The sequence below is a fragment of the Saccostrea cucullata genome, unplaced genomic scaffold (genome assembly GCF_032062105.1).
Source record: "Saccostrea cucullata isolate Sc308-1 unplaced genomic scaffold, CSIRO_AGI_Scuc_v1 ctg18577, whole genome shotgun sequence".
In the NCBI taxonomy this organism is placed as follows: domain Eukaryota; kingdom Metazoa; phylum Mollusca; class Bivalvia; order Ostreida; family Ostreidae; genus Saccostrea; species Saccostrea cuccullata.
In genome coordinates this window covers 1-10,446 of record NW_026925811.1, presented here as the reverse complement: position 1 = coordinate 10,446, position 10,446 = coordinate 1, and the positions used below count along the sequence as shown (strand labels likewise).

General features: G+C 35.3%; 1 long non-coding RNA gene across 3 annotated transcripts; it reads right to left on the bottom strand.

Moving 5' to 3' along the window:
- Positions 1 to 890: 890 nt before the first annotated feature.
- LOC134269830 (uncharacterized) lies at positions 891 to 8,007 on the bottom strand. Of its 3 annotated transcripts, XR_009992652.1 has the most exons (6): positions 7,492 to 8,007; positions 5,140 to 5,205; positions 3,856 to 3,920; positions 3,320 to 3,385; positions 2,224 to 2,289; positions 891 to 1,327 (listed from the first exon to the last, which is right to left on the bottom strand). It is a non-coding gene; the product is annotated as an uncharacterized LOC134269830 (long non-coding RNA). The 3 variants fall into 3 exon arrangements; XR_009992653.1 differs by lacking the exon at positions 3,856 to 3,920; XR_009992654.1 differs by lacking the exons at positions 3,856 to 3,920; positions 5,140 to 5,205.
- Positions 8,008 to 10,446: the final 2,439 nt, after the last annotated feature.

Genomic DNA, 10,446 nt, shown 5'->3' with positions numbered 1-10,446 from the left:
AGGATGCTTCAATATTAATACAGTGGGTCCCGTTTAAATGGATAGTCAGGTTTTCAGAATAGTTTTATCTGTATAGCCGAATATTGGAATAGCCGATTGCAATATTTGCCGTACAAACGGCAGATCTACAGTACATAAGTAACAATTTCAACACGGTTGTATTATGTACATGTACTTTCATTTCCGTTTGATGAATGTACCAAGTCAGGAAATGAATTATTTCAAGTAATTTAATAACAATTCAATATGATTTTGATGAATAATTTGTTTTTAATTGAAGTATGAAACTTATTTTCATCTTTATTTAGCACCTATTTACATTCATCCCATTCGTTGATGGCCTCCATTTTTGAAAACGGAAGTTGATTGAATACATGACTATATTACATAAACCATTTTTTTCCGGATTGATGATAAATAAATTTTAAAAAAAGTTTATTGTTTCATCTCTATCTGTATTTATATGTCATTTTCAAGCACATAATAGATATATATGTATATTTATATGGGGTGCATGTGATTTTAATTCTTAAAATTGCACTTAAAAATGAACACATATTCAATTAAATGACCAAGCACTTCCATTTAACAGACAGTCTAATTCTGATAATTTTAATTTAATGTCCAAGCGAAGTGTCATACGCAAACTGAACAGTTCAATAATTAAAATTTCACGCCGAACAAAATTGCACACAAGCCAATTATCAATGATCAAAATTAACACCCAAGCAGGTCATCACTATTGTTATCAAAACATATCGATCTACTGTGCCCACTTATGGCTTTGTCATTCTTGAGAAGAAGATTTTTAAAGAATTTTCCTATATATTTCTATGTACAACTTTGGTTGGCCATTTTGCCCCGCCCTATCTCCTGAGGTCATGATTTGAACAAACTTGAATCTACACTACCTGAGAATGTTTCCTCATAAGTTTCATCTTTTCTGGCAAAGTGGTTCTTAAATAAGAAAAAGATTTTTAAAAAATCCCACCAAATTTTCCTTAATTCCCAATTATCACCCCTTGAATGAGGGCATGGCCCTTCATTTCAAGAAATTTAAATCCCCTTCACCCAGGAATGCTTTGTGGCAAGTTTGGTTGAAATTGGCCCAGCGGTTCTTGAGAAGAAGTTGATAATGTGAAAAGTTTACAGACAGACAGCTAGACAAACTGACGGACGCATGACAAAATATGAACAGAAAAGCTCACTTGAGCCTTCAGCTCAGGTGAGCTAAAAAACTAAATTTAGGCATTAGTTAAACCTGTCAAAATGGTGATTTCTTCCTTTTCTTTGGCTTTACATAGTTTAACAGCACATCCTGGGAGACCTGTCAAAATAAACTCAGTACAATGAGTAAATATTTCTGTATAGCTTCAATGTCTTGAAAACTAATGTTATTGTATGGTATATTTTAGATTATTCATGGAAATGTAGACCTGAATTTTGTCAAGTCTTTAAAATACCAACCGGTCATATTAAACAAGAGGCCCATGGGCCACATCGCTCACTTGAGCACTATGGCTAGGAAAAAATAGAAATTGGTTTATTATTGAAAAGGTTAAATCCAAAAGTAGTCCCATGACCAATCATGGCTTTGCTATTCTTTAGAAGATGAGAATTTTCCTATATATTTCTATGTTAAACTTTGGTCAATCATTGTGACCCTTCCCTACCCCAAGAAGTCATGATTTGAAGAAAATGGAATCTACATTACCTGAGGATGCTTCAATATTAATATGATGAATTATGGCTTTGTCATTCTTGAGAAGAAGATTTTTAAAGAATTTTCCTATATATTTCTATTGAAAACTTTGATCGGCCAATTTGGCCACACCCTACCTCTGGGGGTCATGACAGAACAAACTTGAATCTACACTACCTGAGGATGTTTCCCCATAAGTTTCATCTTTTCTGTCACAGTGGTTCTTAAATAAGAAGAAGATTTTTAAAACATCCACCCAAGTATTTCCTAATTCACAATTATCTCCCCTTGAATGAGAGCATGGCCCTTGATTTGAAGAAATTTAAATTCCATTTACCCATAAGGATGCTTTGTGGCAAGTTTGGTTGAAATTGGCCCAGCGGTTCTTGCGAAAAAGTCGAAAATGTGAAAAGTTTACAGACAGACAGACAGACGCCAAACAAAATGTGATGATCAGAAAAGCTCACTTGAGCCTTCGGTAAAAGGTGAGCTAAAAAACTAAATTTAGGCATTAGTCAAACCTGTCAAAATGGTGATTTTTTCTTCTTCTTTAGCTTTACATAGTTAAACAGCACATCCTGGGAGACCTGTCAAAATAAACTCAGTACAATGAGTAAATATTTCTGTATAGCTTCAATGTCTTAAAAGACTAATGTTATTGTATAGTATATTTTGGATTATTCATGGAAATGTAGACCCGAATTTTGTCAAGTCTTTAAAATACCAACCCGAAGTATTAAACAAGAGCCCCATGGGCCACATCACTCACCTGAGCACATGGCTAGGAAAAAATAGAAAATGGTTTATTATTGAAAAGTTTAAATCCAAAAGTAGTCCCATGTCCAATCACGGCTTTGCTATTCTTGAGAAGATGAGAATTTTCCTATATATATTTCTATGTAAAACTTTGGTCGGCAGTGTGGCACCGCCTTACCCCCGGGGGTCATGATTTGAACAAACTTGAATCTGCACAACCTTAAGATGCTTCCATATGAATATGATCAATTATGGCTTTGCTATTCTTGAAAAGAAGATTTTTAAAGAATTTTCCTATATATTTCTATGTAAAACTTTGATCGACCATTGTGACCATGATTTGAAGAAAATGGAATCTACATTACCTGAGGATGCTTCAATATAAATATGACTAATTATGGCTTTGTCATTCTTGAGAAGAAGATATAAAGAATTTTCATATATATTTCTATTGAAAACTTTGGTTGGCCATTTTGGCCCCGCCCTATCTCCGGAGGTCATGATTTGAACAAATTTGAATCTACACTACCTGAGGATGTTTCCCCATAAGTTTCATCTTTTCTGGCACAGTGGTTCATAAGAAGAAGATTTTTAAAACATCCAACCAAATTTTCCCTAATTCCCAATTATCTCCCCTTGAATGAGGGCATGGCCCTTCATTTGAAGAAATTTAAATCCCCTTCACCCGGATGCTTTGTGGCAAGTTTGCTTGAAATTGGCCCAGCAGTTCTTGATAAGAAGTCAAAAATTTGAAAAGTTTACAGACAGACAGACGGACGCCACACAAAATATGATCAGAAAAGCTCACTTGATCCTTCGGCTAAGGTGAGCTAAACAACTTAATTTAGGCATTAGTAAAACCTGTTAAAATGGTGATTTCTTCCTTTTCTTTAGATTTACATCCTTAAACAGCACATTCTGGGAGACCTGTCAAAATAAACTCAGTACAATGAGTAAATATTTCATTATAGCCAAAAGACTAATGTTATTGTATGGAATATTTAAGAATATTCATGGAAATGTAGACTAGAATTTTGTCAAGTCTTTAAAATATCAACCGGTCATATTAAACAAGAGGCCCATGGGCCACATCGCTCACCTGAGCACCATGGCTAGGAAATAAAGATGCAATTAATTTTTTTAAAATAAATCCATCTACCCTTCTGCAGAGGGCTACATCCTTCCATTTCAACAAATTTGAATACCCTTCATCCAAGAATGCTTTGTGCCACTGGCAAGTTTGCTTGACAATTGGGCCAACTGGTTCTTGAGAAAAAGTTTTAAATGTGAAAAGTTTACAGATATAAGGACGTATACAAAATGTGATCAGAAAAGCTGCACTATCTCCATGGTGCTCAGGTGAGCTAAAAAAAACTAAATTTAGACATCAGTTAAACCTGTCAGAATGGTGATTTCTTCCACTTCTTTAGATATACATACTTAAACAGCACATCCTGGAGACCTGTCAAAATAAACACAGTACAATGAGTAAATATTTCTGCATAGCTTCAATGTCTTAAAAAAATTATGTTATTGTATTTATATTTTAATTATTCATGGAAATGTAGACCTGAATTTTGTCAAGTTTGCTTTAAATACACACGGTCATATTAAACAAGATATATGGGCCACATGCTCACCTGAGCACCATGGCTAGGAAATAAAAGCAGAAATCACTTCAGCATTGAGTAAAATAAAATGGGGGTTTTTGAAATTTTAGTGTACCAACTACCCAATGATGCTTCCATACTAAAAATGCCTTTACTGTGTTTGAGCAGATGATTTTTTCCCTATCTATTCATTTTTGATCCCCCCCTCCCATTGTGGCCCAGCCCTAACCGTGGTAGCCCTCATTTGAACCAGTATGACTTTGTACTACTGAGGACGCCTCCATATCTATATGATTAAACATTGCTTTTCTGTTCTTGGGGAAAAAAAATCCTTGATATTTATAGATTTCCAATTGTGGCACACCCCCTACTTCACATTCATGACTTTAACAAACTTAAATCAACACTACGTAAGAATGCTTACATAAAGATATGACCAATCATGGCTTTATAGTTCTTAAAAAGAAAAGTTTTAAAAAATTTGATTTTCCACTGTATTCATTCCTATGTAAAACTTTCATCATCAATTGTGGCCTCGTCCTACCCCTGGGGGTTATGATTTGATTCTACACTACCTGAGGATGCTTCCACTTGAGTTTCATCTTTCCTGGCCCAGTGGTTTTGGAGAAGAAGATTTTCAAAGATTTTTCCTATATATTCCTATGTAAAACTTTGATCAGCTATTGTGGCCCCGCCCTACCCCTGAGGGTTATCATTTGAACAAATTTGAATCTACACTACATGAGGATGCATCAACATGAGTTTCATCCTTCCTGGCCCAATGGTTTTGGAGAAGAAGATTTCTAAAAGATGCAATGAATTTTTCGCTAATTCATAATTATCTCCACTTTGAAGAGGGCTTGGCCTTTCATTTGAACAAATATGAATACCCTTTATCCAAGGATGCTTTGTGCCAAGTTTGCTTGAAATTGGCCCAGTGGTTCTTGAAAAGAAGTTGAAAATGTGAAAAGTTTAAAGACAGATGGACGCCAGACAAAATGTGATCAGAAGAGCTCACTTGAGCCTTTGGCTCAGGTGAGCTAAAAAGCTAAATTTAGGCATTAGTTAAACCTGTCAAAATGGTGATTTTTTCTTCTTCTTTAGCTTTACATAGTTAATCAGCACATCCTGGGAGACCTGTCAAAATAAATATTTCTGTATAGCTTCAATGTCTTGAAAACTAATGTTATTGTATGGTATAATTTAGATTATAATATTCATGGAAATGTAGACCTGAATTTTGTCATGTCTTTAAAATACCAACCCGAAATATTAAACAAGAGGCCCATGGGCCACATCGCTCACCTGAGCACTATGGCTAGGAAAAAATAAAAAATGCTTTATAATTGAAAAATTATAATCCAAAAGAAGTCCCATAACTATTCATGGCTTTGCTACTCTTGAGAAGATGAGAATTTTTCTATAAATTTCTATGTAAAACTTTGGTCGGCCATTGTGGCCCTGCCTTATCCCCCGGGGGTCATGATTTGAAGAAACTTGAATCTGCATAACTTGAAGATGCTTCCATATGAATATGATCAATTATGGCTTTGCTATTCTTGAGAAGAAGATTTTTAAAGAATTTTCCGATATATTTCTATGTAACACTTCTGTCAGCCATTGTGGCCCCGCCCTACATTACCTGAGGATGCTTCCATATAAATATAATGAATTAAGGCTTTGCTATTCTTGAGAAAAATTCTTGAGAAAAAGATTTTCAAAGAATTTTCCTATATATTTCTAAATAAAACATAGGTCGGCCATTTTGGCTCCTCCCTATCTCCGGGGGGTCATAATTTGAACAAACTTTAACCTACCTGGGGATGTTTCCATATAAATTTGATGAATTATGGCTATGTCATTCTTGAGAAAAAGATTTTTAAAGAAATTTCCTATATTTTTTACGTAAAATTTGGTTGGCCATTTTGGCCCTGCCCTACCCCCAGGGGTCATGTTTGAACAAACTTAAATCTACACTACTTGAGGATGCTTCCATATATATATAATTTATCATGAATTATGGCTTTGTCATTCTTGAGAAGAAGATTTTTAAAGAATTTTCCTATATATTTCTATGTAAAACATAGGTCGGCATTTAAAACTCTGCCCTAATCCGATGACATGAAGAACAAAACTTATTACTACATTACCTGAGGATATTTCCTCATAAGTTTCATCTTTCCTCGTACAGCCGTTCTTAAGAAGAAGATTTTTAAAACAGCCCACCAAATTTTTATATACAGTATAATTTGTCCAATCCGGCTACCGCCGGTTCCATAAAATTTGGCCGGATTAGACAGAATCCGGAGTGCAGGAAAAATGTAGGAAAATATAAATTTCGAAAATGTTTTTGTTATTTTACAAGTACATCATATACATATTATAAATAAAATTAAATGATGAAATCAATTACTATTTTGGAGTGTAGAAATTATAAGATAGTCTCACATGACTTACTGTATTTTCTTATTTGTTCACGAAGTTTGAAAGTCGGGTGAAATGTTACCTCAATCAAAATATACAGGCATGCATAATATAGGCCTACTATGTATCAAGCGGACCGGGTTTCGCTTGTCAAAGACCTCATTCAATGTATTAACAGTAATGCACAATCATTTACGATGTGCTAATTATTAGATTGAACTTTTAAATTTATGTAAAAAATTACGTCTCCCTCAACAGTGTTATGGCGCCATTTTGAAATGCGTTCGATTTTCGATCCCGATTTATATTTTGATTTGTAAATCGCGCGTACATATATCTTTGTGTTTATGTTATAATGTGGTAAAAGGAGTTAATTTTTTTAATTGTAATTTAAATCATATAATATATTTTTCAAGTGGACTGTGTCACCGCCGCATTTCACCGAGTTCGTCTCAGGGCACTAATAATCATGCTAATGTAAACACAGATTTTGAGATTATGACATTCCCCACGAAAGGTGTTAATTGCTTTGTAGTAACTCAGGTGTGGCCGGATTAGAGGGAATAATTATCGTTAATTATGATCAGTTGGGACCAGTATGGCCGTTCGGAATACAGAATAGACAGTATCCGGACTGCACAGAATTTTTAAAAATGAATTTGTTAAAGAAGTGCATGGGACTAAAATTTACGGACGGAATGGACAAAAGTCCGGAGTACTCAGAGTCCAGATTAGACAAATTTTACTGTATAATTAATTCCAAATTATTTCCCCTTGAATGAGGGCATGGCCCTTGATTTGAAGAAATTTGAATCACCTTCACCCAAGGATGCTTTGTGTCAAGTTTGGTTGAAATTGGCCCAGCGGTTCTTGAGAAGAAGTCGAAAATGTGAAAAGTTTACAGTCAGACAGATGGACGCCCGCCAGACAAAATGTGATCAGAATATCTCACTTGAGCCTTCAGCTAAGGTGAGCTCAAAAGTAAAAGATTTTTTAAACCTGTCAAAATGGTGGTTTCTTCATCTTCTTTAGCTTTACATAGTTAAACAGCACATCCTGGGAGACCTGTCAAAATAAACTCAGTACAATGAGTAAATATTTCTGTATAGCTTCAATGTCTTAAAAGACTAATGTTATACATGTAGTATGGTTTAATTAAGGAATGACTCTAATTCTTGGCCAAACTATTTGATGATAACCTGGTTTGGGTCAGTTTACGCTTTAGAATCCACAAAGCGGATTATAAAAAAGCAATAATACATCCTTAGTAACGGAAGTGATATGAAACAAGGGGAGGTAATAACTGATTTACAGATCTAGCAGCCATGATGTTTGTTTACACGATGTAAGATCGAGCTACTGTTTGAAGTAAAAGGTACATTTATTAAATCTGGAATTTCCCATGAATTCCAAGGACTGGAAATGAGGGGATTGTATGGATACAGATGATTCAGCTGGTTGTCAAGGGGGTGTGTCCCCATACCAAACCAGGCTATTAAGAAATAATTTGCATTCCTTTTTGGTAATCAATCAATCAGAATGAGAGACTAGAATACAAACAAAACAAGAGGCCCATGGGCCACATCGCTCACCTGAGAAGCTTTGACCATTCTGTTCTTTACCAGATTTCCTCCTTGTTATACATAATGTATCCCCACCCTATCCCACTGATCATAATTCAGACATTTTGAAATCTACTCTACCCCATGATCCTTCCATGGGCACATATGTTTCAGCTTTTCAGGCCCACTGGTTCCTGAGAAGATTTTCAAAGACTTTTCCTATATATTTCTATGTAAAACTTTGATTCCCTATAATGGCCCTGCCCTTCCTCCGGGGGTCATGATTTGAACAATTTAGAATCTACACTATACCAGGATGCTTCCACATAAGTTTCAGCTTTTCTGGCCCAGTGGTTCTTGAGAAGAAGATTTTCAAAGATTTTTCCTATATATTTCTATGTAAAACTTTGATTCCCCATTGTGGCCCCGCCCTTCCTCTGGGGGTCATGATTTGAACAATTTAGAATTTACACTTTACCAGGATGCTTCCACATAAGTTTCAGCTTTTCTGGCCCGATGGTTCTTGAGAAGAAGATTTTCAAAGATTTTTCTATATATTTCTATTTAAAACTTTGATTCCCCATTGTGGCCCCGCCCTTCCCCCGGGGGTCAAGATGTGAACAATTTAGAATCTACATTATACCAGGATGCTTCCACATAAATTTCAGCTTTTCTGGACAAGTGGTTCTTGAGATGAAGATTTTCAAAGATTTTTCCTATATATTTATATATAAAACTTTGACTCCCCATTGTGGCCCCGCCCTTCCCCCGGGGGCCTATATATTTCTATGTAAAACTTTGATTCCCTATAATGGCCCTGCCCTTCCTCCGGGGGTCATGATTTGAACAATTTAGAATCTGCATTATACCAGGATGCTTCCACATAAGTTTCAGCTTAACTGGCCCAGTGGTTCTTGAGAAGAAGATTTTTTAATGACCCAACCCTATTTTTTTTCTTTTCTTGATTATCTCCCCTTGCAAGGGGATATGTCCCTTCATTTTAACAATTTAAATTCCCCTTTACCCAAGGATGCTTTGTACCAAGTTCGGTCAAAATTGGCCCAGTGGTTCTTGAGAAGAAGTCGAAAATGTGAAAAGTTTACAGATGGACAGACAGACGGACAGACAGACAGACAGACGGACAAACAGATGGACGGACGGACGACGGACAAAATGTGATCAGAAAAGCTTACTTGAGCCTTCGGCTCAGGTGAGCTAACAAGCAAATTCAAAGAATTGTGGTCCCCCGCTTTCGGTATCTTTGTGGGTGAGATGTTATTTTTATGACATATTGTCTGTAATATGAACATATACTATCATATGTCATTTATTTAGAAAGTAACACTGAAGTTGATTTTTGTTTAAGGATGAAAACCCTAATCCTGACCGTTAAAAAGTTGTGACCAAAGTAAAATTTTTTTCAAAGTAGGTCAACTCCAAGGTCAAGATCAAAGGGTCAAAGTTGTTGATATCCAATGAAAGGTTTTTTCACAAGGATTACATATGTGAAGTAGGAAAGCCCTAGCTTATACTGTTCAAAAGTTATGGTCAAGGTTAATTTTTTTTTCGTAAGTTTGTAAATCTTTAAGTTCAAGGTCAGAAGATCAAAGTTGTTGATATCTAATGAAAGGACTTGCCACAAAGATTACATATGTTAAAAATAAGTCCTAGTATCTACCGTTCAAAAGTTGTGACCAAAGTTAAAGTTTTTTAAAAAAGTAGTTAAAACTCCAATGTCAAGGTCAAAGGGTAAAGTTGTTTGTATCCAATAAATAGGTTTTCTCAAAAGGATTACATATGTGAAGTACGAAAGACCTAGCCCTCACCGTTCAAAAGTTATGGTCAAGGTTAAAGTTTTTTTCATAAGTACGTTAGTTTCCAAGGTCAAGGTCAAAAGGTCAAGGTTGTTGGTATCCAATGAAATGTCTTGTGACAAGGAATACATATGTGAAATATAAAAGTTCTAGTATCTACTGTTTAAAAGTTGTGACCAAGGTTAAAGTTTTTAAAAAGTAGTTAAAACTCCAAGGTCAAGGTCAAAGGGTAAAAGTTGTTGGTATCCAATGAAAGGTTTTTTCACAAGGATTACATATGTTAAGTATGAAAGCCCTAGCTTTTACTGTTTAAAAGTTATGGTCAAGGTTAAAGTTTTTTCATAAGTACGTAAATCTCCAAGGTCAAGGTCAAAAGGTCAATGAAAGGTCTTGCCACAAACAATGCATATGTGAAATATGAAAGTCATAGTATCTACTATTCAAAAGTTATGTCCAAAGTAAAAGTTTGGAATTTTTGTTTAAAAGTGGGTCAAACTCCAAGGTCAAGGTCAAAAGGTCAAATTTGGTGGTACCCAAAGAAAGGTCTTGTCACAAGGAATACACCTGTGAAATATGAA